The sequence below is a fragment of the Palaemon carinicauda genome, chromosome 3, assembly GCF_036898095.1.
Source record: "Palaemon carinicauda isolate YSFRI2023 chromosome 3, ASM3689809v2, whole genome shotgun sequence".
NCBI classification, from domain to species: Eukaryota; Metazoa; Arthropoda; class Malacostraca; order Decapoda; family Palaemonidae; genus Palaemon; species Palaemon carinicauda.
In genome coordinates, this window is record NC_090727.1 from 179661885 (window position 1) to 179675402 (window position 13518).

The 13518-nt window shown below is 39.3% G+C and overlaps 1 pseudogene; it reads right to left on the reverse strand.

Moving 5' to 3' along the window:
* The window catches only part of LOC137635584 (probable chitinase 10), a 175439-nt pseudogene extending 171341 nt beyond the window's left edge, over positions 1 to 4098 (reverse strand).
* Positions 4099 to 13518: the final 9420 nt, after the last annotated feature.

The window sequence follows — 13518 nt, forward strand, 5'->3', positions numbered from 1 at the left end:
TATATATATATATATATTATATATATATGTATATATATATATATATATATATATATATATACACATATATATATATATATATATATATATATATATATGTGTGTGTGTGTGTGTGTGTGTGTCGATATGTGAGTTTGCGTCCCCAGGTGCACAATCGCAGGTAATTTCTTTTACCGTGCTGGGCTTACCCAAGGTCAAAAGTTACACATGTGAGCCACAGGATAAATTTGAATTTGACTCTTATTGTACATTTATAAAAAGTAATGTGCAGCATTAGATTTTATTAGCATAGCCCATGTATGGCGTATTGCAATATTCATGAAATTAATATGGATTCTCTCTCTCTCTCTCTCTCTCTCTCTCTCTCTCTCTCTCTCTCTCTCTCTCTCTCTCTCCACCGTACTTATTTAAGCGTTAGACCTATTTATAAAATTTCTATTTACATCTCCAGACACAGTTGTTCTGTTTGCCTGCCAATGATTTTACTGGCGGAGAGTTAATTCTGATGATATCCATTAAATTTTTATATACAAGTATATTTAGGTAAAGGAGGCAGAATTTTAATTCAAAATCCTATGAGAGAGAGAGAGAGAGAGAGAGAGAGAGAGAGAGAGAGAGAGAGAGAGAGAGAGAGAGAGAGAGAGAGTACTAAGAGAAAATAAGTGATAAGTTAATTATGTATAATTATAGACCGACGGATTATTTGTAAAATTTAATGATGATTATACATTATTCAATAAAAAGTATTCTAATTGGATTATGCTGACATCGTTCGTACTTTCAGAAAGAGTGTTGTCTTTTATTACCAAATCGATTGATGAACTTGCTTGATAAAACAAAATATCGATTGAAATTTTATATTGCTTATCAGAGATGATATAGGTAATGAGAGCAGGAGTTAAAGGCTATTCCCTCCGCCATAACGGTCGAAGGGTTATGGTTGTCTATTACAAACGTCCCTGCTTGCGGTCTGCTGGACTGGGGTTCGAGACCTGCTCAAACTATAGTTTTTTGCAGTGTCCGTAACTTTACCATCCTTGCGAGCTCGGGATGAAGGGTTTGGGGGCGGGCCGTAAGTCTACCTACTGAGTCATCAGCAACCATGCCTGACCCTTCCCAAACCTAGCGTGGGTGGGCTTTAAACAGCAGTGTTTATTAACTGGGGAAGTCATGGCAACATAATAAGTGGCTGGGCCCAGTCTACTGTATGGTCTACTGTAAGCAAGCTTCACAATTATGCGACCATAAGCCACTTCAGTTTGGACTGCGAATAAAGGTTGGAGAATTTAGGGCAAGTACAAACAGTGCAAGGTAAATGAGGCAAAGAGGGCAGCTGACCTGAGGTGGGCCAGGGATTGGGTCATTCATATGAAGAGAATAAGAAATTTTGGAAAGAAGTGAAGAGAGTAAGGAAGGCTAGTTCAAGAATTGAAGAGACAGTGAAAGATGGAAATGAAAGGTTGTTAAAAGGAGAGGAGGCAAGGAAAGGGTGGGCGGAATATTTTGAAAATTTACTGAATGTTGAGGATAATAGGGAGGAAGATATACTGTAATTGCTGTTGCAGGTGTTGAGGTGCCGGTGATGGGAGATGAAAATGTGAGAGAGATCACAAGAGAGGAAGTGAGGAGAGCACTAGATGAAACGAGAGTACGAAAAGCATCTGGTATGGATGGTGGGAGAGCTGAGATGTTGAAGGAAGGGGGTGTGACTGCACTTGAATGGTTGGTGAGATTGTTTAATATGTGTTTTGTGTTGTCAATGGTACCAGTAGATTGGGTTTGTGCGTGTATTGTACCACTATATAAGGGTAAGGGAGATGTGCTTGTGTGTTGTAATTCCAGGGGTATTAGTTTGTTGAGTGTGGTGGGAAAAGTGTTGGTAGAGTACTGATTAATAGGATTAAGGATAAAACAGAGAATGCAATCTTAGAAGTACAGGGTGGTTTTAGAAGAGGTAGAGGTTGTATGAATCAGATTTTTACAGTTAGACAGATATGCAGGAAATATTTAGCAAAAGGTAAGGATGTGTATGTTGCGTTTATGGATCTGGAGAAAGCGTATGATAGAGTTGATAGGGAAGCAATGTGGAATGTGATGAGGTTATATGGAGTTGGTGGAAGGTTGTTGCAAGGAGTGAAAAGTTTCTACAAAGGTAGTAAAGCATGTGTTAGGATAGGAAATGAAGTGAACCATTGGTTTCCGGTAAGAGTGGGGCTGAGACAGGGATGTGTGATGTCGCCGTGGTTGTTTAACTTGTATGTTGATAGTGGTGAGAGAGGTGAATACTCGAGTGCTTGGACGAGGATTGAAACTGGTAGACGAGAATGACCATGAATGGGAGGAAAATCAGTTATTGTTTGCGGATGATACTGTACTGGTTGCAGATGCGGAAGAGAAGCTTGCCCGATTAGTGACAGAATTTGGAAGGGTGTGTGAGTGAAGGAAGTTGAGAGTTAATGTGGGTAAGAGTAAGGTTATGAGATGTACGAGAAGGGAGGGTGGTGCGAGGTTGAATGTCATGTTGAATGAGGAGGTGGATCAGTTTAAGTACTTGGAATCTGTTGTTGCAGCAAATGGTGGAGTGGAAGCTGATGTCAAGAGAGTGAATGAAGGATGCAAAGTGTTTTGGGCAGTTAAGGGAGTAGTAAAAAATAGAGGGTTGGGCATGAATGTAAAGAGAGTTCTGTATGAGAAAGTGATTGTACCAACTGTGATGTATGGATCGGAGTTGTGGGGAATGAAAGTGACGGAGAGACAGAAATTGAATGTGTTTGAGATGAAATGTCTAAGGAGCATGGCTGGTGTATCTAGAGTAGATAGGGTTAAAAACGAAGTAGTGAGGGTGAGAACGGGTGTAAAAAATGAGTTAGCAGCAAGAGTGGATATGAATGTGTTGAGGTGATTTGGCCATGTTGAGAGAATGGAAAGTGGCTGTGTGCTAAAGAAGGTGAGGAATGCAAGAGTTGATGGGAGAAGTACAAGAGGAAGGCCAAGGTTTGGGTGGATGGATGGAGGGAAGGAAGCTCTGGGTGATAGGAGGATAGATGTGAAAGAGGCAAGAGAGCGTGCTAGAATTAGGAATGAATGGCGGTTGATTGTGACGCAGTTCCAATAGGCTCTGCTGCTTCCTACGGTGCCTTGGAAGACCGCGGAGGTAAGAGCAGTAGGGGATTCAGCGTTATGAAGCTTCATCTGTGGTGGATAACGGGGGAGGTGGGTTGTGGCACCCCTAGCAGTACCAGCCGAACTCGGTTGAGTCCCTTGCCAGGCTAGGAGGAACGTAGCGAGGAGAGGTCCCCTTTTCTATTTCATTTGTTTGATGTTGGCTACCCTCCAAAATTGGGGGAAGTGCCTTGGTATATGTATGTATGTACAAAATTTGCTATGCAGTTGTTGACTCGCCGAAAAATGTAACTAACATCTTTAGCCAAAACAGAAGATGATTATGGAGAAAATATGACAAAGAAGCCTATTTTACCTTTCATGCTGATTGGTTGCGTTAAAAGTCGCGGATGTGTGACACTTGGAATGTAAAATCAAAAGAACTAGATCATTACCAGAAATGTGTTAACTATTTAGAGAAATGGGTCCCGCGTAGGGAGAAAATAACAAAGTATAATACTGAATTCTTTCTTTCGACGTATAGGATAATGAGTTTTTCCACCAAGTAGGCTACTGTTTTCAACACTAGCTCAATGCACTCGTTATTTTTAAAGTAGGGACAGGGTGACGTAACTCATCTTTATTATTTGTCTGAGAGATTGTGCTGTGTATAAACTGGAAGTTTTTGAGTATCTGGTTACTAATATGTTCAATGCATATAAAATTTACAAGTCACAAAACGTGAAAAAAAATCACAATTTCCTTACTTGGGTGCGGAACAGCTCAAGGTTTCGTCTGTATACACGTCTCTTGGAGTTTTGGCTTCGTTATTGTTTGAGGTCCCGTTTTCTAAATTCGAGCAGGCCCGAGCAAACTATCTGCTTCCTACGAAACTTGCTGGTCAATTGAGTGATTTTGATTTTGAAACTGCTTTATAGACTAACAGTGATGTGCAAAGATGAGATGTATCGATTAAGAGCGAACTGCACGATCCCACAAGTGTTAAGTCAACTTTTTATGACCAGGGATCATCTGTTAGGCTGTTACACTGCCCAGGACTGCCAGATTTTCTTTAAAAACTACCATACGGACGATTCAAAATTATCGTTTTTCCACCAAAATTATCGTAAAATATATATTGTATGCATGTGAAAAATTATCGTATCTTTTATCACCACATTATGCTCTACAATCAACAACATTTCTTGGTATCAAAATAAATACATGTAAAGCTTTTATACATTCATTATGATGAGGCGAAAATAGTATTAATAAAATTCTTCTGTTACACTTGGCTGGTGTAAGTTGAATAAACTTTCACCAGTCACGTGTGTATGACGATAAGAGTTCTATTATTTTATATTTTAGAAAAGTCACCATAAGTTTATTGATAGAATTTGGGCATTTTTTCTTACTTTTTCCATAGAAAGTTATCAACATTCGTTGATATTTTACGCCAGTATTCATAAAAAGAAAATATCTGCATCTGTAATATATCAACTCTAAATAAGAGTTAGCTGATTACCCGTACCTTTTCTTTCGCAGTAATTTAGGTAATATTAAATTACTTTATGTTTGTAGGTTTAGGAAATATGATAACAGTGTGACTCTACGTTTGTGTGTGTGTGTGTGTGTGTGCATGGAGGAGGGGTCACAGCTGGCTTAAAACTTTAAGAATGATTTGTAGTACCATTCATCTTTCTGGGAGCTGAGCAAGATGGTCAGATTTGTGAACAATATTGATCAACAATGGATAATGAACAAGCTGAACAACGCAGGCAGTTAATGATCGATATCCCATATCCAGGGCAGTGGAAAATATTTTGATAGACCACGAGTTTTTGTCCCGCAAGAGGAAAATATTCAAAGCATTCACGGTAAAAAAAAAAAGAAAAAAAAAAAAGAATTCCCTCATGGTAGACAGCCAGACAGGTTCCCTGAATCTTGAGAGATTTTTTTCCATACACCTATGTTTTTTCTTTGTAATTGAGAGAGACAAAAATTACATATTCCACAGAAGTGAATTTACAGTTAAGATTGGCATCTAGAATATCTCAACAAACACTTTTAAAGCCTAAATGCATTAATCAGTCAATTACATAGATAACTGCGAGAGTAGAAACAATGTACATTCATAACCATTTTAATATTTCATTGTGTTTGGAATGGTAGTTTTTCTAATTTTAGACCTTTCCACGACCAAGCTAATTATTATTATTATTATTATTATTATTATTATTATTATTATTATTATTATTATTATTATTATTATTAGCCGACCTATAGCCCTAGTTGGAAAAGCAAGATGCTATAAGCCCAAGGGCTCCAACAGGGAAAAATAGCCTAGTGATGAAAGGAAACAAGGAATTAAATAAACTAATAGAAAATTAGTGAACAATTAAGATAAAATATTCTAAGAAGTCACCAGATGAAAATAGATCTTCCAATCTATAAACTATAAAAGCTTAAAAATAGATAAGAGGAAGAGAAATAAGATCTAATAGTGTGCCCGAGTGTACCTTCAAGCAAGAGAATTCTACCCCAAGAGAGTAGAAGACCATGGTACAGAAGCTATGGCATTACTTAAAAGAGCAACTGGCCATAGTTAAAGTATCTTCTACCCTTACGAAGAGGAAAGTAGCTACTGGAGTCTGGACAACTATAGTGCATTATCTGTTTACCTCTAGAGAGAAGAGGAATTGTTTAGTAATCTCAGTAATGTCAGGTGTATGAGGACAGAGGAAAGAATGAGGCAGACTATTCGGTGTATGTGTAAGCAAATGGGAAATAAGCCGTAACCAGAGATAGAGATCCAATGTAATATTGTGTGGCCAGTCAAAGGACTCATGAACTCTAGCGGTGGGATCTCACAGGGTGGCTGGTGCCCTTCAATCTACTGATTACCTACAACTATACCTATAAAGGTATTTAAGGGTGTCGTTTGTTTTCTTGGGAAGGTAGATGGTGGTGTTTAAATGAATAATTAAAATTTTATGATGCCTTTGGAAAGGCTCAAGGGATGATAGAATGTGTCGAATTTAAAATTGCGCGCTTGACTCAATAAGACAAATGACGATGATAAGGATGAGATGATTGAGATCATGAAACTGTGTACATTTGAAGCAGGTTGCCAGGTTTTCCAAATGAGAAAGGGCCAACGTCTGATCAACTGCAGCTTTAAAAGACCAACCTAATAGTAGAAAAAGGGCGAAAATATAACATTTAATAATAACCAATTTTAAAATGCTCAAATTTAGGTATCTAGCGCGAAAAAAATGACAAACTTGGGGTTTTTTGGCCTGAAAAATGCCAACCTGGCAACCCTGCTTTGAAGTTACTTACAGGAACGAAATTACCGAAGCGACAGTCCCTAATTGCCTATACAGTAGTTGATTAATGATCTCGAGTGAAGTGAACTATGCATAAAATGAATCATGGCGCAAGAATTATGGATTGTGAATTTACCCTGATGAAGAAGATGAAGGTAATAATCAATAAATGATGTTTATATTAATGCCGTGATGTATTCCTAAGCAATTGCAGACATACTGTGTGTAGCCTACCGAATTTATGAGCCTCATAAAGATGAAATAATGACCACAAGTTTGTTAGTAACTCATGACTTATCGTCCTTGAATGGGAAATTGATTGAGGGACTTTTCTTCTGTATGCATTTTATACTGTGGAGAATTTTTCAATGGTTACGTTCTGAGTGGGAACTTAGTCCGGGAAAGTCTCCTTATAACAGTTACATAAAGTTCAACAGGGGAGGATAGGAGCACTTACTCTCGGGGCACAAACACCCTGCTAATACTTTACTGTCACAATTCACTAACCACACTCTTTAAATACAAAGGGGGGAAATTTTACTGTCCAGAGGCCTAAGCACTCCACACGTAGGATTAAGAATAATTTATGGCCTACTCTAGCTTTGTCAGGTCTATAGTCCTCTCATTCTCAGGCTCTGTTCCGGCTCCGTCCCAGTGACCCCAATGAGATGCTGGACAGCTATTTTACGTTAATGTAAGGTAGACAAAATCCAAAATGGGAGCAGTGATGTAAAGTAGTTTAAAAGTTTAAAGATAAGGATCTTTACCTTCGAAGCAAATATATTAATGCAAAGTACCTCGCTGTTACCACCTATAGACTTACTTAGGTTTTCTCTTTAAATACTGGGTACTTTGTCCCGTGATTAACTATTCATTTCACACATTAAAATAAATAAGGGAGCAAAAATACTAAAGAGGTTTAATTAACCTAATATTGATTTATTTCACAAATTTACATGAAAGAAACGGACATCTTAACAAAGGCAAAAAATGGTATAAAAGGAATGCAATTCAAATGATGAAAATGATGGGTTAGACACGTGGTCTGCAACAATCAAAAATCATAATGGGGTCTGGCACGTGGCCCACGTGACCCAGAGACTATGCTAGTCTCAAACCAGAAATGATAACGAAAAAATATTTACACACAATCCCACCGCACACAGTCCGAATAGTGTAATTAGCCAGGTACCCTATCAAGTTAAAATTAGTCTAAGCTAATAAAAAAATGGGGGAAAACTAAATGGCCATTGATGTAGTACCTGCACTCCTTTAAGATTAGTCCTATGCCCTTGATAGCTGTTGACCTGGTTGTTGCACTAATGGGCACGCTGCACTCTTGCCTGGCTCACCCCAAGAATTCTCACTGTGGCTGCAACTAGGTACACCAGGGTCCTCTTCTTCTCAATCTCTCCGACCGGCAGCAACCTTTTGTGAGTCGAGTGATGGGAGAGAGGGGGGGGGGTGAGCCAGAAGTACATGGGTTCAATGACCAGGCAGGTCAGCTAGCCAGGGCAGCTTCTCGTAGAATAGGGTCGACACTACGGTCGAAGAGATCACCTGGCTTCACCTTGCCAAACAAGTGACGGTCATGATGCGCGCGGTAATCCATTGGGGTTGCCATATCGGGACTTAAGGACAGGGCAATATATTGTTGAAAGGAGTGCAGAGGAGGCAGGATTTTGTACTAAATACTCAGATAAATCTTGCTGCTCTGAGGGAGGTTACATATACAGCAATCCTACCTATTCTGGCTTGCTAAAAATTAATATTTAAAATGATTAATTAGCAATGGACTGGTACGATGGGCATACATCTTAAAATTAACAAACCTTAATTGGTATTGAGAAATATAAGATGCATTAATTCAGCAGTATTGGAATTTATATAAAAATGTAGTTTAGGAATTTTAATCTCGACCCATGTAGTTTAAGGAAAGAACCAACATACGCCGTGGTTACACTAAGGCCCTCTAACGTGCGTATCTACGCTGTGACGTCACGAGCATGGCGTGCGCCACTGTCAACAAGTTTAGATTAGTTTTCCCTATGTTTCGTTAAAGAAAACTAGATGTAGGAGAGAATTTTTAAGGGGTAGCTATAGTATTAGTAGAAGAGAGCTAAAAATACGATTAAAAGAAGAAGAGTGAAGAAAATTCTTCACACCCTGGGGATAAAGGGGAGAAAAAAGGAAGAGGGGTTAGTTCCGGCAAATGTGATTCAACTACTTGTTAGTATGAGTGAGATAAGGCTACTGGCTGAATGATGAGTGAAGTTGTTCTTCACATCAACGTCCGTTTAAAGTTAACAAAACGCCTTTAACGTTAATTGAAATCAATTGAATCAAAAGTTATGCTTTCACGTGAATTTGGGGAAAATTGAACCACGCAGGCAATGTTTCACGGAAGCGTTAATATAAGTAATTGATCAGTGTTAACTTGAAACGTACGATGCAATAGTAATTAAAGGATTAAAAACACTCAATTCTTCCCACCCTAGGGGTACGGATAGAGCAAACAAAACAAAAGCCAATAACGGTCGAGTTCAGCAACAAGTCAGGCCAAATGACAAATTGAAAATTATGGGGGTGAATCCCAATCCCGGTCTGACACCCAACGTTTTACATGAAATGATTTTACATATAAAGTGACTGGCATGATGAAAGCTTTGAATTTGTCGCCTGACAAAAGGAGAAAAGTTACCTCCTTCTCGGCTTTAAAAGGTGAAAAGTTATTTGACACTAGCCTGAATGATAAAATGAGACAAACTAGATCCTTGGGGACATCGTATTTCTGACAACTAAGGTCTTGGATGTCATTTTCAAGGGAAACGTTTAAGATGGGAATATTAAAAACAAAACTTAATTTCAGCACGAGCTGAAGGATGTCAGGGGGATTATGGCAACATGACAAGTTGTCAAGGCAAAAATTAAATTTACGCTTTGAGGTTAAAGCAAGTGATTGACCTGGAAAGTGCTGCTGTACGACTTGGCAAAAATAATAATAAATGCTTACAGTTGCGCCATATAAAACTGAATAAAAACAATGAATGATGTTCATGGTACCGTTATCCTTAAGCAAATTGATTTGTAAACAGGCTCTAAGCTCTGGTGCTAGGTCTACATGTGTGACCTTCGCTAAATCCACCGTTAGTGCACAAGGTTCATTTCTGACAACTAAAGTCTTAACCTTACGATCACGCGGCTCTTTCTGAGGGCGGGTTTCAAATCCTAACGGGGATGTTCTAGCGTCAACACGGGTTAGAGCGGAAGTTACGGGCTTAAGAACTGGACAGTCAGGCAACGTGAGCACTGGTCCATGGGATGGTACGGTTTTAGTTATTGAATTTACTACCGGTGTAGGCCTCTGCTGGCCTTCAAGCACACGGTTAGGTTGAGTGGTATTTGCGCTACCACGAGGGGGGTCCATGATAAGACAATGAATGAGTTTTTCTCCGGGACGGACTGTCACCGGCGGCAAAGACAAAGGGGGTTGAGGGGGATCAAACACTGGTGGCTTAAGGTTCGGAGATGAGGACAGAGCAGGTGGGGCTGACACAAAATTACTAATCGTATGCCGTGTTGGCAACATAGTATTGAAATGTGATGATTTTACTGGTTGGGGAATTGAGACAAAATTATGAACATTGTGCTTGACTGCCATAACATTAAAAGGATCAACTAGGGGATCGTTAATAACATTTACAACCGGACGTGTTACTGAAGGTGTCGCCTTAGAAAAGGAATTAGACTGATTAGCTTTAATTATTAAATTAGGATGAGCCATGAGGCTATTAAAAGCAATCTCAACTTTACTCGACCAGGCAGCAAGTACGGGATAATTTAATTTAACAATGGGATGGCCGTAATGACGTCTCCAAAATTTCTTGTAATTAAAAAGTTCATCTCTTACTTTACCAATTTCACTTTTAAAATGACCCACGGCTTCAGGACCCATGTTGGGAAAATCTACTGAAGCGAGAGCATGAAGTGCTATGTCTGCGTCCTCACACACAAAGGTGAATGTCAACTCCTGTTCCTTAAGCCTAGCGTTAATCTCCTCTGGGCTGAGCGATTCCGCCTTAGGCGTTGGAGGGATGTTTACGTTACTAGTGAAGTCCGCCATCTTGGAATGACCACGTTTTGATGAACGGATTCGTAAAAGCAAATAAGGGGTAACTGTATTTCAAAAGATCATGAAAATGAAACTTTACAAATTTACAAGGTTGCTAATTGAACATTTAAATTTACTCATGATGGGAGGAAAAAGTTAAATGGACAAAAAACATATAAATCATGAAATTACTTTAAAATTCAAAGTGACCGGGCCCAACAAAGCAGACGATGCCCAGGTCACGTGACTTTAAAGACTTTGCTAAAATGAATTATTTACGCACGGGGCGATAATGACTAATCAATTTACTTCAAAGAACATATTAGAAAGCACGTGGGCTTATGAATGCAAAGATTCAAGTTAAATGTTAAAATAACAGGTCGAGGCTGACACTGTTGTGACGATTTCACAATTACGGGCGTACTAAGGCAACCACTGAACTATTCAAAATGTAGATTGGCGCACAAGGCAGCGACTTTAAAGAGCACTCTCGTGGAGGCTAAACAAATATAAAATTTCCCTCACGCGGAGGTAAAACAAAAATATCCTCGCTAAAGGACAAAAACAATATTTCCTCGCTAAAGGAAATTAAATTAACTACACGCAGTAATTTACTTACGGTAGCAAACAATTACGAACCCTTAGTTTGGGCTGTAAACAAGATCCGCCATCTCGGAACAAACACGTGGAATGAAACGGACTTGGGGTTAAGTTTCTACGTTACTTGTAAGAACACTTAAAATTATGTTGCACCAATTCACTCTTTAGGACAAGGACATGTGCTAGGTATACGGGAAACGTTAGTTAGAAAAGTTAATGTTGGTTAGGGAAGGTAAACGACACAAAGGAAGGTAGACCAAGGTACAAAATGTTACAAATTAGATGCTTAGCTAGCAAAATTAGTTGACAGGACGAGTACACCGGCGCTCTAGCTGAGCAGTAAACACGGGCGTCTGAGCAACAAAAAACCTTAGTTCAAGTAGCTTAGAACTTTCTGGTATAAGTGGATTCCGCCACAACACGTGGGTGAACGGATCCAAGATAAAGCGAAGTTCCTACGACAAATTCTAGTCTTTCTGTAGAGAACATTCAAGCAACAAATTAACCTGGTTACGTAGTTTTTTCCTTAAACACGTGGTCGATACAAAAAGATCATGTTGATTACAAATTTCTCTTCCCAATTAAAGTCTGGGCATTACACATTCGACAAACTGGCTGTGTGCGTGTGGGTAAGTGATATAGCGAGTTACTATATGCTTAATCAAGCTGATTAATTACGTTAATGCTTCATAAGTCAAAGGTAAAAGATCCGGTTCGAAGGACCACTCGTGTGGAGAATTTTTCAATGGTTACGTTCTGAGTGGGAACTTAGTCCGGGAAAGTCTCCTTATAACAGTTACATAAAGTTCAACAGGGGAGGATAGGAGCACTTACTCTCGGGGCACAAACACCCTGCTAATACTTTACTGTCACAATTCACTAACCACACTCTTTAAATACAAAGGGGGGAAATTTTACTGTCCAGAGGCCTAAGCACTCCACACGTAGGATTAAGAATAATTTATGGCCTACTCTAGCTTTGTCAGGTCTATAGTCCTCTCATTCTCAGGCTCTGTTCCGGCTCCGTCCCAGTGACCCCAATGAGATGCTGGACAGCTATTTTACGTTAATGTAAGGTAGACAAAATCCAAAATGGGAGCAGTGATGTAAAGTAGTTTAAAAGTTTAAAGATAAGGATCTTTACCTTCGAAGCAAATATATTAATGCAAAGTACCTCGCTGTTACCACCTATAGACTTACTTAGGTTTTCTCTTTAAATACTGGGTACTTTGTCCCGTGATTAACTATTCATTTCACACATTAAAATAAATAAGGGAGCAAAAATACTAAAGAGGTTTAATTAACCTAATATTGATTTATTTCACAAATTTACATGAAAGAAACGGACATCTTAACAAAGGCAAAAAATGGTATAAAAGGAATGCAATTCAAATGATGAAAATGATGGGTTAGACACGTGGTCTGCAACAATCAAAAATCATAATGGGGTCTGGCACGTGGCCCACGTGACCCAGAGACTATGCTAGTCTCAAACCAGAAATGATAACGAAAAAATATTTACACACAATCCCACCGCACACAGTCCGAATAGTGTAATTAGCCAGGTACCCTATCAAGTTAAAATTAGTCTAAGCTAATAAAAAAATGGGGGAAAACTAAATGGCCATTGATGTAGTACCTGCACTCCTTTAAGATTAGTCCTATGCCCTTGATAGCTGTTGACCTGGTTGTTGCACTAATGGGCACGCTGCACTCTTGCCTGGCTCACCCCAAGAATTCTCACTGTGGCTGCAACTAGGTACACCAGGGTCCTCTTCTTCTCAATCTCTCCGACCGGCAGCAACCTTTTGTGAGTCGAGTGATGGGAGAGAGGGGGGGGGGGGTGAGCCAGAAGTACATGGGTTCAATGACCAGGCAGGTCAGCTAGCCAGGGCAGCTTCTCGTAGAATAGGGTCGACACTACGGTCGAAGAGATCACCTGGCTTCACCTTGCCAAACAAGTGACGGTCATGATGCGCGCGGTAATCCATTGGGGTTGCCATATCGGGACTTAAGGACAGGGCAATATATTGTTGAAAGGAGTGCAGAGGAGGCAGGATTTTGTACTAAATACTCAGATAAATCTTGCTGCTCTGAGGGAGGTTACATATACAGCAATCCTACCTATTCTGGCTTGCTAAAAATTAATATTTAAAATGATTAATTAGCAATGGACTGGTACGATGGGCATACATCTTAAAATTAACAAACCTTAATTGGTATTGAGAAATATAAGATGCATTAATTCAGCAGTATTGGAATTTATATAAAAATGTAGTTTAGGAATTTTAATCTCGACCCATGTAGTTTAAGGAAAGAACCAACATACGCCGTGGTTACACTAAGGCCCTCTAACGTGCGTATCTACGCTGTGAC